The following is a 17,927-nucleotide window of genomic DNA, read 5'->3' as shown; positions in this document are numbered from 1 at the left end:
GCTCAGCTTCCAGAGGACAGGAGTGCCTGGAGTCTGTGTTCTTCTCACCAAGCTCCCTCTGCTTGGATCTGACACAACAGGGACAAGAAAGAGCAGAGTGGAGCAAGAGAAGAAAATGCCCAAGCTCCTGGCCTCAGATGAGATTGGTACCTCCATTCCTTGTGGTGTTTAGATTTAACTCCCCTCCTCCTCCTCCTCCTCCTCCTTGAGGTTTGCCAAGGAGATTCTGCTTCTGCCAAGTGATCAGTGATGCTGATGTTTGAGATCTGCTGGCAGAGCTGGCAGCAGCAATATCTTCAGTTCTCCACAGAGGTACTGATTGAGAGCAGGGACCCCCATATAAACCTGCAGTTGTGTCACCCCAAGAAAGATTACACAGTCAAGATGATGGATTTTAGGATATTAATAAATCAACATTTATTCATGAGTGGACTCTGGGAGGATCTTAAAATCTTTTTCACTAACAACAATAAAATTGGAATTTCAAAAAACAAAATATGTCAAATACCAAAGGGACATCCTATTGAAGGAGAGGAAATCAAGTTGATTTGACTCCAGAGACAAAACCTGAATACTTTGAATATTTCTCTCTACAACTGGTACAATTACTTCTATTTTTCCAAACAAAAACTGGACTTTCATTTTTTTTCTTTTTTTAAAGTAAGTACTAGTCCAATATATTTGTCATGAAGGTGGAGTGAATGGTGCTGACTTTCATTCTTGGACTCTCCTGAGGAAACAAACTTATCAACAAAGAGGTGATGGTGACCAGATCCAGACCAGACCAGCTCTCATAACTTATAACATACATTGTTTGAATCTCTGTCAGAGTCCAGCCCAGTTTTCTGCCTGACCCTCTGTCCAGCCCTGTCCCAAAGTGGTGGCACAGAGCTCTGAGGTCCCCAGGCTGCCCTCAACAGCAGAGCTGTTCATCAACCTCAAGTGTCCAGGCCTCAGAATAGAATCATCCTGAAGCCTTCATTGGCAATGAAAGCCCTTTTGAGCTATCCCTCTGTAAAAAATACACTTAGCTGCTCTGTGGGCTTTTTTGGTGTGTGGTACAGGCTATTTTTGTTACCCTGCCTTCCTTCAGTCTTCTCCTGTTCCAGATCTCCCAGCCTTTCTGCACATACACTTCTCCTTTGGTCTTCTTCCTTCCCAGACAGAACTGGCAGGGCTTGCATCCTTTTTTTCATGATTATTGTCAACATGAGACATGTCCTAAATACAGAGTTAAAGCTGAATACCAGATGACATTTTACATCTGCAGGAGAAAGGGCACTGCACAGTTATTTCCTATCTCTCTTAAGTCTGTGGTGCCCTTCCCATTCAAAAAGAGCAGTCAATCTTTCTTAGACAATTTATCCCTCTCATTCTTTTCTCTTAGTCTCCCACAGCAAGGTCCCTAAAGTTAACTAATAAACATAGATGTTATGGCATCCTCCCACAATAATTCTAAATATCATACAGGAAACATTGCCTAATAAATGATATAATTACTGTGAAGAAGGAAACAGGCATTCCTGAAAATTCACTGTGAGTTGTTTTTTATCTCGTTGTAGAAATTGTTTCCATTTCTTTTCTTGAGTGTCCTTTTTTGTCCTGCTTTGTTTTTCAAGCTCTTTTGCCTCAATGCTTGTGATCACGTGCAAGAAATGTATATCTCCAGGCACAGAAATATAAAGTGCAGTCATTCTGAACTGGCACGGGAATGCAGGTCCACCCAGCTAATTTTTTTCCATTGTACTGGGTGGAGTGGCTCTGCAGAACCACTCATACACACACCCTTTCTTTTTTGGTATTGTTAATTATTTTAAACTGCTGTTCAGGTCGGTAGCATAGCTTATTACTGTAGAAAATGGGCAGTTTCCTTCTGTGGTGAGTTATGAAAAGCTTTTTAGCTTGATTTATTCTGAATTCTGCCATGTCTTGCTGATTTATCTATTATGCTCTAAAATAAGGCAAATTAAGCCCAGCAGTTAAGCCAGACAAAGACATGCATTTCCCTACCCAAAAGGTACTTTTGAAACAAAAAGACAGTGCTTTTAGCCAGTAAATGGTATCTTTTGCTTTGAACTAAGGACAGCACCATAGGATTATCACTGACTCTGTTGTCATGGGCACCTCACATTATTACTCCACTTTGCTTTGTTACCACATTCAGTCAAAGCAGCGACACACAAAGGAGAAGGCAGCGCTGTCAAGTGCTCCAAGGATGGGATTGCTGAACGCTGTATTTTAATAATCTGACTTGTTCACAGAGCCGAGCCAGCCCCAGCCAATGCAGGAGCTGTTGTTGGCCAACCAAAACACAGCTGTTGTAGCTCATTTTGAAGTCCACCAGCCTTTCTGCTGTCCCTTTTCAGAAATTAAGCTTAATCTCCTGTATGCGAGACTTATGTCACCCTATTCAGGAAGGGTTTCACTGACAGCCTTGGTGTTTTTTCCCTCTTCACCTCATCCTTTGTGGTTCTGGCAGGGAAGATTTAACAGAAACATACCCAGGCAAAAAGCAAAACAATGTGAATGCTGTGTGGTTCTGCCTCACAGCCAGCCCATGGCTGTGCAAGGTCCCAGGGAAACACAAGGTTTTTGGGAAAAGTCTTTTGGAATGCTCTCCATACTGGGGGAAGCCAACCCTCTAGTGTGACTTAAGCCAGTGGGCACATGCCCAAAACAGAAGCTGTGTTTTAAGCTGAGTTTTTTGGGGATTTTTTTAACTTTCCCTGAAACTCAAGTGAAATTAAAGTGTGGGAGTGGAGGCAGTTGTCAAATCTGTATGGATCAAAATTTCATAAAATCTTAAGTGAGTATCAGCAAAACAAAGCAGCTGAGCCTCCCCAGCTTGCCAGTGTCTCCCCATGGCCTCACTGTGCTGTGCAAAAACCAAAGCAGAGCTATAAGTAACTCTGCTCCACTGCCAAGGGCTCATCACATTGCTTTATCCAGAAGGGCTTCTGCACCAAAGATAGCCTCAGGCATGTGGGTTACATTTCAGGTCTGCTTTTAGAAGAGGGAAGCTGAATGTTGGTCTTCAGGTCTATGATTGTTGTAAAAGCCTAGATTTGAGCTTTTTTTACTGCCTGGTGTCACAGCGCTCCTCTAATGACCACTGGTTGTTGCCACAGTTGAATAAGTTTCCCACATTAACCAGCAAAAAGAGAAACTCTCCACCTTTGGTTCTTTTTTCATTTTATAATTATCTGCTCTCTCTCTACACTTGCTCTTTTATCCTTTCGCTTTCCTCCTGCCTGGATGTGCCCAGTGCCTTGCAATTAAAACGAAGCTGCTCTGTAGAGTTCAAAATCTAAGATCACATGCTGCCAACCCTTGCTCATTAGAGCAATCCCACTGGAGAGAAGAAGGCTGTTTCACACCAGGCCTGCTTGCTTGGTGTAGTTAAGTTCTGACCCTGAGTTACATGTTTTAAAACATCAGCAAAACGTTCTCTGACTCACTGTTAATAATATAGCTGCTAATAGGGTGAATCTCTAAAAAATACATCCAAATATTTTTATATAATAATCAGAAAACTTTCATTCCCAAAGGGAAGGAACAGTTGCACTTTCAACATCGCTTGTGTTTTGGCCTGGAGGTGTCCTACATGCTGTGCCAAAAAGTAATAATTAAAGGGACACAGTCAACATAAAACTAAGTTTATTGAAATTCCTAACCTGTGCTCCTTGGCAATGCAGTAGAGTGTTCAGAGTGAAGTTTTTTAATATAAGTTTGTTTTGCATCACTCAGGCTCTTTGTTCTTTCTGCAGTGCTCAGTTTTAAGTATAAAATCTGTTTTTTCTGGTTTCGCTTCTAGTTTGTGTTCGATCACTCAGTGTTTCTGTGCTGTATGTGTTCTGAATTTAAAAGACATCTGCTTCACTTCAGCTGGATCCCCTACTGTCAGTCTTTGCCTCCTCCTGTTATGTGCATGTTAAAATATCACTGGCATGAATATGCAAGGAAACTGAATGCAAAGCCAGCACCACAAATAATTGCTGATCCTTTTAAAGTGTCCAAGCCTCTCATGAGGTCTTTGATGCAGAGGCTGTTAAGCAAGACAAAAATTTTGACTGCTCTCTTTGCAAGCAACAAGAGTGAGCATCTGCAATTACTTTGTGAAAGCAACCACTGGTGAGAATTACAAATCAATACAATGCAATGTGCTGGGTGTGTTTTGTTTTAATGAAACCCTGCTTCACACAGTGTTTGGAGTTTCTCAGCTGCCCTGTTCTTCCCTGGCATCCAGGCAGGGTGATAAAGGGGTGAGCCACCTCCTCCCCAGCTGGGGTCATGTGGCAGATGCTACAAGAGACCCCACAGATTTTGCTGATTTCTTTTTCTGGTGGGGTTTCCCCTGATCGGATGGTGTTGCAAGTAACTCACTGTAAATCACAATTCACTTGGTCACCAAGGGTTTGCGAGTAAAACTGCAAGAGATTCAAATGAAAAGAAAAAAAAAGAAGTATAAAAATGCCCAGCTCTGCGTCCGCAGGCACTCCTGCCTGGGTCAGAAGCAGCTGTGCCAAGCAGACAAACCCCAGCCAGATGTTGGCACCCTGCCCTGCCCTGCCCTGCCCAGGGAGTCTCAGATGGACAGTGGGGAGTCAATTCCCACCCCTGGGTTTGAGTGCAGGGGGCTCTGCCCCCCGTGCCAGGCCCAGGGCATTGCTCATGCAGCCCCACGGCTCCTGGCCAGGAGCCACCTGCATCTGGCCAGCAAAAAACTGAGCCAGAGGAATTTCTGTCCATCTGCACCCACGGCCTGTTCCTGCTCAGGGTGCAGTTGGAGGTTAAAGATAAACCAGTCTTGTTTCTAGGAACACTGCCCTGAGCAAGGCCTGTCTGGTCCAGAAGATTTGGTGTTCGCAAGAGGAAAAAAAATTTTAAAAAACCCCAAAAGAACAAGCACCTTTACGTCAAAGCTGTGCCATTATTCCCCCACTTACAGGGCTCAGAACAAAAGGGTCTGCTGGTCTTACAGGGTCAGTGACAGCCCAAAGGCTGTGCAACAGCCTGCCCTGCCAGTGACTTCTTCTAACACGTCCAGAGAAAGGGAAAAAGCCTAAACCAAAAATTCTATCAGAAAGTGTAAGGGATAGACTTGAGAAATCCATAGGCTACCCCCAAGATTGTTCAGGCTGGAAGGAAGGATCTGGATACCATATTAATCTCTGCCGGGAGAGCCAGCCCTTCCTCTGCAGCAGCAGCACTGAGAAGATGACCCAAACAAGAGACACTGCACATTTCCAAAGATCCAAGAGAGCACTGGGAAATAAATACTATAAATATTTAGGTTGTGTGAATGCTCAGACAGGTCAAAAAGCCAAGAGGAAGACAAGAGAGGATTCTGGCAGAGCAGCACTGCTGGGGAGAAGCCCTCTTCCTCCCAAGGCTGGGGGCTGTGCTGGAGCTGTGCTGCTTCTCTTTGGAATTTCATTTCATTCAAATCTCTTTCAGTCTTGATTTGTAATTCTTCATAAAAACCGGTTGTTGTTTTTACTTCAAGGGCTCAGTAGCCACTTGGCTCCTCTCCAGCAGATGCTCCTCATGCACAGCCAGGGCTGTGTGCTCCTCTGTATTGCAGCTTTTATTTCTGTATTCCCTGCCCTGAATGCAATGAAGAGGGGTTTGTCTGCACAGCCCCGTGGAGGGGTGACAGGGGGAGCCTGCAGAGCCCCCAGGGTTCAAGGGTGAATGCAGACAGAATTAGAGCCACGTGCAGGGGCTGCTCCCAGAGCAGTGGGGCCTTTGTGGATGTGAGCAGCCTTGGCAGTGCCACAGGCACAGCTGCTGGGGCTCAGCCCCTCTGCAGGCACAAGGCACTCCCTGGGACAGGCTCCTGCTGCTCCTGGGGCCAGGCACTGCAGAGCACACTCTGCTCTTGGCTGCTCTTGGAAGAGCAGCAAAACCTCTCTGCAGAGAGAGGTTGCCTTTGCACTGGGAGTGACATTATTCCCTCTGTCCTTCTGCAGCATCCTGAGCAGGTTTGGATATGAACACCCAGGTTGAACAGCCTGGCCTTGACCTGCACCCAGCTTGGCCCCCTGCTGCAGTGGGCATCCTGGAGAAAGGGTGCCTTTTGAGCTCTGAGTGTTCCAGGATGGGGAGAAAGCTCAGTGCACCCCTTCAAAATGCTCCAGCTCTCCTGGTGAAGGTATGGCCCCCAGGGAGAAATGCCTCATCTGCTGAAATCCAGCCAGTTTCTCAGTCCCGTTGCATTTGGGATGCCCAAATCCTATCCACAGAGGCTGGCCTGTGTGCTGCAGTGGGGAACTAAATCCCTGTGAGAGCTTGTTTGCACTGAATTGTGCATGTGCACAAGGGAGAACCTGCTGAAATGATAAAAACCCACACTATGTCTCTGCGCCGGTGTTTGGCTGCACTGATAACATAACAATTCCTGGAGCAAGCTGGAGCAAAGTGACAGGTTTACCCTCTACTAGGGAGGTGAACTGAAAGTGAACTTAGACTCTGACTGTGAAAGTAAAAGAACTTGAAAGGAACAAAGAAAACATTGGATTAGTTGTTAAAGGTGTCTTGCAGGAGATAAATTGGCAGGAGTGAAGCTGACTTAACATTAACACCCAGAACGAATAGGAGGCTGTAAGTTAACCTTGAGGGATCATTAACTTCCATCTCCTTTCAACCTATGGAAAATTATTTTCCTCCCATTCTCTTATTTTTTAGCCCCTTTGAAGGTGATCAAATGCAACTCTGCTTTTCAGTTCAGTGAAACCTTTTAATCCTGCCTGTGCATGAAACACTTCATACCATAGTGTGGCACTTGACAGTAAATTAAATAAACTCTTCTTTATACCCCTGAACTGTGAGAGACCCTCAATAAATAAAACAAATCTGCAAATAAAGAGAATTTAGTAGAAGGTTGACTGTTTTCCATTCTCCTCAGAGACGTGGAGATCAGTGTTACCCATATGTGCCTGTGTAAGTTCAGACACCTGACTTCTGTGTGCCTCTTTTTCTTCTTTTGCTGCAGAGCAACACCTGCTGTCTTCTGAAAACAATCTTGGGACAAGAAGAGCAGCCTGCTTGGCTGCTCCAGGCAGTCTTGCAGCCCTTCCCATGCTTGCATTGTGCTGCTGGAGGACTCCTCACCCTCTTCAGACTCTTTTGGAGGTCAGCAGAAGAGCAAGAAAACCCCTCCATGCCATGATATGCACAGGGGATGGGAATCAGAATGAGCCAAGAGCCACCAGTTTCTGTGTAAGGCCTGGTGAACAACAGATACACCTGAGAAATCCATGGGCTACCCCTGAGGATTGCCCAAGCTGGAAGAGTATCTGGATACCATGCTGGCCACTGCCAGGAGAGCCAGCCTTTCCTCTGCAGTGGCAGCAGCAAGATTACCCAAATAGGCACAGTGGACACTTTCAAATACCCAAGAGAGCATTGGGAAATAAATACCAAAACTGTTTATGTTGTGTGAATGCTCAGCCTGGCCAAAAGCCAGGGGGAAGTGCCCTGCAAGAGCCAGGCCAGGCTGCCCAGCGTGGCTGACAGTCACAGGCTCTGTGACTCAGGGACTGATGAGCTCCAGAGAACATTCCCCATGGATGATTGTTACTGCTGGCTGGTTTCAGCTGCACATCCTTGGATGTGGCTCCTCTGAGCTGGCTGGGATTGAGCCCAGCCCAAGGCACCAGGACACTGATGGTTGCTCATGAGGCTGGGAGAGGCTCCTGGCAGAGCAGCACTGCTGGGGAGAGGAGAACTTGTTTGGGCTGAATTGTGCATGTGCACAAGGGAGAACCTGCTGAAATGAGAAAAACACAGGCTGTGTCTCTGTGCTGGTGTTTGGCTGCACTGATAATATAACAATTCCTGGGGCAAGCTGGAGCAAAGTGACAGGTTTACCCTTTACTGTGGAAATGAACTGAAAGTGAACTTATACACTGAATGTGAATGTAAACGAACTTATACACTGAATGTGAATGTAAACGAACAAAAGAAAACATTGGATTAATACTGAAAGTTCAGAAAAACAGCCAGAAAACTCCTCCAGGTCCCTGATACTCACATAATGTGGGTGTTCAGTACAAGCCAGGAGCCCTTTTCTTTTGATGGCAGCATTCCAGCTTGTGGCATGGGGATTTCACTATGGGTTCCATTTTGGAGGGATCCTCTGTCACAACATGGGCTGCTTTTGTACCATGTGTTTGAAACCTTTTGTCTTCCTGCAGTATCTGGCCACTGGTGCCCCAGCAGTGCAGGACAGGCAAATATCACCTCACAACACTAACTGTCTCAAGAAGTGATACCTGCTCTTCCTCAGACACCTTCAGCACTGAGCACATGGCTTGCTGCACCACCAGCCTTCACAGAGGCAGGAGAGGGAGGGTGGTTGTAACAAACCTGGATGTCCCTCACAGAAACTCCTTTAGATGTGCATTAGGAGGGATTAACTTTTTTGGAGTAAACTAGTATGAATCAAGTTACCTCAGTTCTGTTTTGCTCTGCCATTGACTGGTTCTTCCATCACAGGCAAGTCACTTCATCTTGACACAAGGACTGTAGGGACATGTATCCAGGGGAGGTCTATTCCATGCTTTTCTGGTAATGGCTGTGTTCACTTTCTGCTTTGTCCATGTTCATTTGATCTGGAGATATGCCTTTAAAGTTTAGAACAGGGTACTATGGATTAGAAGTCCTTGTTAAAGACCCAAGCATGCAATAGATAGTTTAAAAGTAGTGAAGGTGTAATTGGTTAAAGAGTGAGTAAAATGGAAAGGAACCTGTGGTTGGTAGGGCAATAGAGCTCCATGTTCTCACCCCATCAGCCCACAAAAACTATTATGGGGCTCCTCAAGATTCATTGAATCTTGGCTGCCCACTTTTTGCCACAAAGAGCTATAAATGTGTCATGTTCCCCATGGCATTAACTTGTTTGGCACCACAGCCTCTTCTGAGCCAAGTATTTCTATAGTGGCACCACACAAACAGTGCTGCAGCTTGCTGTGAATCATTGAGTATCCCCTTTCCAGAGCAGAAATGTGGGGGGGAAACTGCTGACACCCCTGGGCCTGTGGACTTTCCTTCTGCCTGTGCCAGCTGTGGGAAGTTCTGCAGAGCTTGTGAGCAGAGCTCTGCATTCCCCAGCTGCTTCCCATTGCTTTTACACAGGACACATGCAGGGTGGTAAACTGGCAACAGGGCTTGTCTTTGGGTGGGGCTTTTGAGGGATACTTAATGAGACACTTGTGCTCTTCTGCACATCTTTTTGATGTGCTTTAGTACAATTCTGATCCCAAAGGGTATTGCCCAACAAACACTCATCCTAGTGAGTCTTTGGGGTTTTTTGTGTTTGAACTTACTTGGACAATTCACCTGTGTTGCTTAGATAATAGCAAAAATATTCCCCTAGAATCTGGCTGAAGAATTTATATTCAAGACCCAGGATGCTATCATTGTACTGATCTCTTCTTATGCAACTCTCAATCCAGCTCACAGACTAGTGCACTCACTGTGTGCTCCTTCTACCCTTCTTACCATCACCTCCCTCTTCATCCTCACTGTCCTACTACACAGCTTGGTCCATATCTTATACAAACTATGCCCCCATTTTCACCCCCGAGCTTCTGCGGTGGAGAAGACACAGCACCTGTGGCCCTGGGTCCAGCAGTGTCCCCTGTTGTTCCCATTCCTGGCATCTGTGTTGGAATGGATAATAAAATGCTTCTCATTTCATCTTTATTAGGCTTTCCAAAAGGCTTTGGAAAATAAGATCTCTGTCTGAAGGGGTCTCAAAATTCACAGGCTCAGTTAACTGCATGGACTAGAAACCACCTGGAGAGCTTTTTAAAAAATTTTTTGGCCTGTGAAAATTTAAATTTAGCAACCAATGTTTTCTCTGCAAGAGAAGGTGAATTAACCACCTCTTAACTCCAAGGAAAAAGCTGCTTTCCCTGATTTCCTTACAATGCTTTAGATGTTAGTGATTAACAGTGTCAGCCTTCATTTCTGTCTTTGCAATACTGAATTTTGTGCATGTGGCAAGTAATGCAGGTATACCACCTATTGCTAATGGACCAGCACTTCCAGCAACAGTAATTCATTTCAGCTGCCATTGTTTTGCCAAATTGCAACTATTTGGGCTGAAATTTCCTAAGCAGAGAATGTCTGCTTCATATGGATTAATTTGTTTTAAATATCAGCAAAAATGTTTCAACTACTCTTTGGCCAAGGTTAAAGAGATGCAATATCGGATGTTGTTCTTACTACTTTGGTTATGGTAGAGATTTTTATCCCTTCCATCAAAGAAATTCTACCATCCACATTTGTTGTACTCTAAGCTTGTCATTTCTTGGATGGGATTTCTGGTGTCAGGCAGGGCTGTCCTGAGAGCCTCTGTGAAACAAATGGTGAAATCACAGCCCATTTCCCTGCCTCCTGTTACAGTCTGTCTCCTGGAAACCTTGCTTTCCCTGCTCCTGTCCTCAATCCCACCATCCAAGCTGAGTAGCTTTCTGCTGTCCCCTCTTTCAATCAAATGCACGTGAGGTTTCAGGCCTCCTTCCCCTCACTCCTTACAAATCTCTCCCAGTGCTCAGATGTACATTTTTGCCCTCCCTGAAGTCAGCAAATAGGCTGTTTTTAGTTGGTTGTATGAGTCTGGACAATGTGAACATTTCCCACTTGATAGAACTTCTCAGCACTTTCTGTGTCTGGAGAGGGTATGGACACTGAACATCTTGGGAAATGCTTGTGTTACATGAGTTTATTCCGGTTTCTTCAGATAGCTGATTGATTTCAAAGCCAATATTCTTATGGGCAGGTGGGTGGAAGAGGTTTTTTTGGACCAGGAGAAAACCAGATACTGGAAGCTAGTTAAGGAAAGATTCCTCCCCCTTCTGCCCCCACTTAGTTAATATGATATTTACTTAATATCACTAAATGTTATTTAAAAATGGCAAGAAAGACTTGCTGCAGGAAAACAGAAATATTCACATCTGTCACTGTAACTAACAGGGACTTTCTCTGAGCACAGCCCAGAAAGTCAGGTGCATTTGTTTTCATTGCTGTTGGATCTCTCACCAAAAGCATTTGGTTCCCCAGCAGGATTTCCTGCTCTGGCTTCCATGAGATTAATTGTTTCAAAAGCTGGAGTGGATGGAAAGTTGTGATGGCTAAGTCCATATAGAGCTAGCACTAATTCTCCATGCAGGAAAAGCTGATATTTTGAGCAGTGCCATGTGTTTCTGTGCAGTCTAATATTTCATTCAGCTGTTACAGATTTTTTACTTTATTCAGTCATTATTTAACATATTAAGGAAGCATATGAAGAGGTTCCATGCTGCTGTTGATTGATACCTTTTCCTTTATAGTCTTCTCACAGCAATTTTTAAAGTTGCATTGCCACACTCACAAACAGCAACATGCAGTCACAGATCAGACTTCAAACCCAGGGCAGGTGTTGGAGGCACTGCAATCAAAAGGAGGAGATTTTGCTTTGTGTCATTCACTGCTGCTCCTAACAGTGGTCACAAAGAGTGGGGTCTAGGATTAAGTTTCCCTCTGCAGTCCTGACTGATTGAAGAATACATTTGAGAGACTTCAGCTGAGAATGAAGTCTTTCCTCTTCTTCTGCATTGTTCAATGAAGATGTCATTGGAAAACAACTAGTTAAGTACATCTCTTCTTCAGCTGAAGTTGCAGCAACCCCATAGCTATAAATTCCTGTGTACCTAGACAGGGGCTCACGAGATCCATGGAGTCATGCCCACTTTGTCAAGCTCTGGACACCCTGAGAGGAGCCTCTGGAAAGTTAGCACTTGCCTTGACTGCATGCTTGGCTGGTTTAACACCAGGAGTCTCTGCTGGGCTCTGCAGGAATAGTTTGGCTGGCTACAAACCAAAGACCAGAGAAAGTACAGCTACAGGAGCAGAATAGAAGGCAGTAGTCGTGGTTTAACCCAGCAGGCAGTGAAACACCACACAGCTGCCTGACAGACTCTCAGAAACACACACACACACACATGACTGGGAGAGAACTGGGGACAAAAAGTACAGGACAGCAGTAAAGTCATAGATACTGCCCTGCAGTGGGGATGGTAACTGTCAGAATAGCAGACCTTTAGTACATTTTTTTCCCTAATTCCTAATCTTTTCCTAGCATGCAGCCAGAGTTTATAGTCTGGGCCAGCCCTATTTCTAGATAATGTTTAACCATGATTCCCTGTCACCGATTATCTTACAGCTCAGTTTCAGCTGCTTTGCTGGGCAGCAGGAAACTTTTCCACATGGTCTGTGGACATCATTAAAATGTGACATGGGCCTGGTGCTTTCAGCCCAGAGGGATTTGACCCCCCTCCAGCAGCAGGCTGAGCCCAGCAGCAGCCCCTGGCTCTCCCCAGCCCCGTGGTGCACTGAGGAGCTCTGCACAGGGAGCCTCAGCCTGCACACTCCATGCAAGCTTGGATGAGATCCATGTTGCAGTACAGTATGGATGCACAGTTCATTCCAAGCATGTCCCTCTCTGCCACCCCTGCAATTTGAGCAGTGAGGTTTTAATCCCTCACTAATTATTAGGTATTCCTTGTCTTGCTTTGATCAAACCAGGAGGTTGGGGATGGCTGTAGTCCCCCATCTTGCATTTGGGAGAGCCCTCATGAACAAGAGGACTGCAGGGCAGAATTGTTGACCAGGGGCATCTCAGGGCATAAGCCACAGAGAGGCTGACTGAGGAATTTTGTTCAAGCTCCTTCACTCCATTAACTCCAGGATGCCAAATGCAAATAGAGCAAGCTTCAGTGCAGCTTCGGGGTTTAAAAACTACAACATATGCCTGAGCTACCTTGTACTGTGTCCAGCTGGTGCTTTCTGGACATGCCCTCATTGAAAGAGACAATTGTGTTTTGTTTAAATTAATTTCTGAAGTTTAAAAGCCCATTTATATCTGCACAGTTCACTGAACTGAACCTCTGCACAGTAGCATATTCAGTTTCTACTGTAACCTGCTTCTGGCTGTAGCTGTAACCACAAAATAGCAGCCAAAAAAAACCAAAAAACACCAACACTCTACTCACTTTTTTCCTTCTTTTTTTAAATTTTTTTTTTCCCTGATGACACTGGCTGCACTGTTCTTTGGAAAGAGGGTTTGGGCAAGGCATATGACTGTGCTGTCTTCCTCAGCTGAGAGAGGAATTGGAATTCTCTCTGCCTTTGCTGAAATCACTCTGTTGCTGAGAACATCTGTAGAAATGAAGTAGCTTTTTCTCTTCTCCTCTCACTGATGGCAAACTTCAGAGCCGGTCAGGCTCATGGGTGTTTGTGTGGATTATTTTCATGACACTGAAAAGGGTAGAGCCCGTCTCACTACAACCAGCTGGAAATACAGCAACCTCTTTAAAAAGTACATGGTTTAGCTGCCATCAATGTATAGATTTGGTGGCAGCCAGACTGTCCAACACTGTCAGCAGTGCCACCACAACAAGCCAGGTGCTTTGAGAGGAGATCTGGCCATGCCCTGGGCAGTGCAGAGCAGCAGCAACTCAGGCAGCCACACTCTCTGCTTGGATGCTGGAGCCTCCTCCAGGGTGCCTCAAAGCTGGGGACAGGCTGCACCTGGGAGCTGCGACTCTCAGCTTGAGTTTCTGGAAGCCCATGACACACAAGCTCATGAATCATCCTTCCATGGCCAATCTCTGCAAGAAGAGCCCAAGGCACTCCCTGAAAACCTTTGATCTGAGGGGTTTGGCCTGCAATCTGCAGGGCTCCATGGGCTGCTTCTCCTGGATTGATTGTGGTAGTAATAAAAGCTCCAGCTGCAAATCCCTGTTCCCTTCTGTCTGTGGACACTGGGATGAGGAGCTTGTTTGGAAGATTTCTTTAGCAAAGAGAGAAGCCAGCTGGCTTGGCCTTCTCTGCAGTGGCTCAGAGGCTTGGAATGGGCTTTCTCCACACCACACTGAGCTGATTTGGTAGCTCTCCAGGACTAAACTTCTTGCAAAAGACACCTCTGGATATAGTTTCTGGTGGAGGCAGACACCATGGTTCCTTGATAGACCTCCTAGACATTGTGGGTCAGTGGCTGTCTGATTTTAGCAGTGCTGGAATTTTCTAATGCAGATGTAATTCAAATAGGGCACCCAGAGGATTGGAGAAAAGCCTTTATTATTTTTAGTCTAAATAAAAATAGTATCTCAGCCTTCCTAGAATAGTGAAAACACAGAGTATCATGAACAAGAGCTGGACTAAGAATATTTATATGCCTTTTCAGCCAGGGTTTCCATGAAATAGAAGCTGTTTGAATTGGATTTGCCCAGCCCTGTCATGTTCAGACATATGCAATTACTTCTCTATGCTTAAAATTGCAGTAACAAACCTGAGTTTGACTTTGTGGCAGTATGTACTCACTAATGTATTTAGTTGATGATGATGATGATGATTATTTTAACTGCACCTCCTTCAGTAAACAAGAGATCTGTTTTTAGTCATGAGGGGATGTATCAGCAGTACTAAAGGGATTTAGGAACCTACAACCTCAGCCATGCATGGTCAGTGAGGACACTGCCTAAGTCACGCAGGTTTCTTTGAAAGTGTCATTCCATACTGTTTTCTTTGTTCATTTTTCTCTTTCCCCAGGGCCAGCTTGCTTCATTGTAGAAAGAGTCAGCAATGTCAATATTTCAGGATGGTCTGGTTATGCTGTCAGGACATGGGGTGCTGAGGGGAGAAAGAACAGACCTGCTCAAGCTTCCCTGATGTGAGAGGGACAAGAATAAATGGGACCTCTGTCCCTGCCTATAACACAGGGTTTTAAGGAGAAAGAGAAGTTTCTCAGCATGTTCTTTCTGTGGTTGAGGAGATTTCTATAGTGCTGTTCTGAGAACTGATGGCAATTTACAGTTGCTATTTCCAGTGTGGGTGTTTTCCCCTTCCCTTTGGAGCCAGTTCAGATGGATGTGTGCATTGTGTAGCAATGTGAGCGCTAGCAGTGCCCACCAGGCTGGGAAGATGCTTCCCTTGGCCACAAGCATTTATCCCCACAAAACACCCCCTCACTCTACTCTCAGGGATAAATCTGTCTTTGCTCAGACCTGGGGAGTGACAGAATGCAACACCCCAGGTCACAATCTTGTGCTCAATGCTGCTGGGCTCAGGAGGGGACTCTCTAAATGAGGCACTAAAACTAAAGTCTCTCTCATGCTGTTTCTTGGCTGTGGCTGGTTGGATGCAGCAGATCCCAAATTCTTTGGTCCCAGGATTCTGCTCATGAACAGTCAATGTAAATCAACTGGAGTCCAGGAAACAGAACACTCCAGAGAGATTTCTGAACAGTCTTTGCTACCTGCTCTGCTCCTGAGATAGCAGGCTTGTCTGTGCTGCTGAGTTATGTGCTTTCAAGCAAATAAAGCCCAGTTTAGAATAATCTGCTTTATAACTTTTGCGAAAGTATAAAAGCATGCTGTTAATCAATTTCTTTCTATCAAATGCATTTATCCTGGACGTGGTCCCTTAGCTGGGATGAACTGAATACAGTCTCTGAGCAAATGGTTAGAGCAGACAAAGATCTGGCCTCTCCATTACAGGCTTCAATCTAACAATCCTGGGCTCCAAATCCATCACAAGGCACTGTGTCTGCGTGGGCAAGCTCTGCCTTTTGCTTCCCCAGCACCAGCTTCAGCCAAATAGCAGAAAGAACAGGGTTCAAATTGCCCTGAAATATGGCGAGGTTTCTTGATGGCATCTCCAACCCTCTCTTTCCTCATTTTGGGAATATTGTGAATGAAAACTGTGCTTCCAAGGAGAGAATTTTTTGTTCTGACATGCTGGAACTGTGGTAGCAAGGTCAGCATGTGGAGGTGCAGATGTTGTGCCCATCTCACCTGGCTCCGCCTGGAAGGTCCAAGAGTGCCTGAATGCAGACAGAGGCTTAACAGAGCTGCCAACACTGGATTCCCAAAGACCCATACCAGGTCATGGTGAATTTCTGGGAGGTTTAGGGCTACCCAGTAACGCAGACCCTGCAGTGTGTTCCCCCCAGATGCAGAGAGCAGTCAAATGAAACATTTCTTTGCAGAAGATTGGCCATGACCTATTTTTAACCCCCCCAAAATTGGGCAGTAGTGCAGCTCTCATAATCCCCCCAGAGATTTAAATGCTGCTGTGTCACACTGTGAGGTGAAGCAGCATGGCATAGGATGCAGTCAGGACTTTCCATTGATTCAAAAATTACAGGCTTGGGCCCTTGAGAAACCATCCTGCCCTGAGGAATTTGGGTATATAACTACAGGGATTTTTTTTTCGTTTTTCCCCAAGACAGGATTTGGTGTTATTTGTTGAGATTTGCAGTACCAGGTATGAATAGGACATAAGATATTTTTATGAAACAATGAATACTCAGTGACCACAAATACTGAGAAACCTGCAAGAGAAGGTAATTTGGGTCCTATAAAAAGTCTGACAATATAGCTAATCTGAACTGGGCATTTGTGAGCCAGGTAAAATTCTATGGGTCTTGTTTCAGGAGTTTTTATCCTTTGCTTCAGAGTCCTTGTGATAGGGCAGATCCAGCTCTTCCTTGGAGGGAGCAACAGCTTAAGGAAAAAGAGGGAAAAATTCCCACCTCCAGAGGACACTTGAAATGCATGGGTTTTTGTTTGTGCTTGAAAGGCTCCAATTCCTCATTCCCAGCCACCATAATTGGGCTGTAAGAACAAGCACTGAATGTGAGAGTCCCTGCTCTGTGCAAAGTTTCCATCCTACCAACAGCATTTCCAGTAGATGCAGGCAGAGGGTTGTCCTTAGAGCCTGTAATTTGGTTTGCTTCCTTCACCACTGGTGCTTTTAAAGGAACAAAACTGCTTCTTTTTCTTTATTTTTAAATTGTGGCAGAAATAAAGTTAAAGGAATGTTTCCTTGAAATATATTTTGACAGAGGCCAGCATGCCAAAACGAGAAGAGACAGCCCCGTTTTTAGTTCCTTGGTCTTTAGGAAGATTTCTGAGGAGATCAGGAGATAATTGTAAAAGGGCCCCTGGGAAGTCATTAGCTTTTTCTTTTTTATGTGGTGAGGGGGTAACAGAAAGGTTGAGAAGCTGTGGAAGTTAGCCAGGCTACAATATTGACTACTGAGAATCAGGTGCTACATGCACTATTCTAAAACTCAGAACTTTTTTTCTGATGAGGCATAAGAACCTGACTAACTTTAGGCAATGTACACTCTCATACCCACCACATCAGTGGGATTCCTCAGGGTGTGGAGTGTTTTTGGGATTGGCTGCTGTTGTTTCCCTGCCCTGTCCTTCTGAGACCAAGGAGATTTCTCAAGGCATCAGTGCTACTGATCTGGCTGCAGATTTTAAAAAGATGCACGAAGCATCTTGTTATATTCTATGTAATTAGTAATCCTCCAGTTACCTCTCCAGAGGTATTTGATGTCATTTTTACCTTTTATCCAACCTGTGTCTTTTGTATACTGACTTTGTCAATATTTAGTCCAGCACTCAATGGTGAATAGTCCACCCCAGCATGGCTCTCTGCTGCTGTGAAGAAAGGCTCTTGTGTATCAGTGCAGAGTGAGCATAAACACTAGCGCATTTATGAAATAATATTTGAAAAGTCACATTCTGCAGGTACAAAGGGCTACAGGAAATTATGGAAAATCAATGTACTGCTTGAGAAAGCAAGTATTCCAGCTCGGTGCTCTCATCAGCAGTGATTTTTCCTTTTAATACATAAAAGTGACAGAACAAGGCTCTCTGCTTATCTTTCAGGGCTAAATGTCCCAAGCCCCTGATAATGGTTCAGATAAGGTTCCAGGAAAAATTTTAGAGGGTTTGTAAATCTGGATAGGATTGCTTGGCAAGATCTTTGGTGTCCATCTTGGGGAAACTTGCAGAACAAGCTCAAGCAGGGATAGGCTGAGGCTGTGCAAAGTCCCTCTCAGCCAGCACGTTACAGTGATGCCA

Source organism: Molothrus aeneus, chromosome 12 (genome assembly GCF_037042795.1).
Source record: "Molothrus aeneus isolate 106 chromosome 12, BPBGC_Maene_1.0, whole genome shotgun sequence".
NCBI lineage: Eukaryota > Metazoa > Chordata > Aves > Passeriformes > Icteridae > Molothrus > Molothrus aeneus.
This window is presented reverse-complemented; position numbering follows the sequence as displayed.